Source organism: Malania oleifera, chromosome 4 (assembly GCF_029873635.1).
Source record: "Malania oleifera isolate guangnan ecotype guangnan chromosome 4, ASM2987363v1, whole genome shotgun sequence".
Classification (NCBI taxonomy): domain Eukaryota; kingdom Viridiplantae; phylum Streptophyta; class Magnoliopsida; order Santalales; family Ximeniaceae; genus Malania; species Malania oleifera.
The window spans coordinates 112,411,801-112,412,763 of record NC_080420.1 but is presented as its reverse complement, the minus strand read 5'-3'; positions in this window follow the sequence as shown (position 1 = coordinate 112,412,763).

The window sequence follows — 963 nt, the reverse complement described above, 5'->3', positions numbered from 1 at the left end:
TGCTCCGAGCCACCAAGTGGGGCTTGGGGTGCTACTTAAGTAACGCCTATGCGTACCTGATATCATATTCATAATATAATTGCAGCGGAAAAAGTAATACATTCTCCAAAATATAATATCCAAGTTCTAAACTTTTGACATACATAGGAGTCTCCCAATATCCTTATTACAAACCATAGTACGATACAAAGTCAACCCAGTCCCAACAACCATAAAACATAATCAGGGACTTTAAACATAAGTAGAACCCATAAAACATCTTACAGACCTTCACAAATAAAACAAGCTACCGCCCAGCCCCAGAGCTCGCTAAGCTCAATCTCAAGATGGTCCTGAAAATATAATTGTATATTGAGGTGAAACACTTCTCAGTAAGGGAAAACTAAGTTAAAATAAGTGTGTGACTAGCATGAATTTTAGTGTATACTGAAAATAACCAGTTCCTCATTTAACCAAAAATATCATTTAAAAACATATAGTCATTCCATACAGTTGAAAATATCTTTTTTCCTTTCCACAGTATAAACCAATTCAATAAATATTTAACATCATTTACATAAATCCACATATATGCATATAAGACAACTCCCTATGACTAACGTCATTTACTTCCCCCATGGCACGGGTTGTGCGGCCCGAAGGTTGGACTAAGCCTCGGTGATCAGCCCAAAACAAAGTCAAAACATCATCTTCTACAAGTACATCTGCAGGCATCCACAGCCAAGCTGCAAGTTCGACGCCCTTACTTCAACCTCACGCAGGCAGTTGGCTGAGACCCCCCTACACTTCTATTCAAAACAGTGTGGGTTCACATGGTCTAATAATCAATCAGTAGCAACGGTATCGTGCTCACAATACACTGGTCCCCAGGGTTCCTAAAGCATATTATGCAATTTAAGTAAATAAAATAGTAGTATAAATCATTTCATTTCAACTGCCATTTAATAAACACCCGACCCCTGC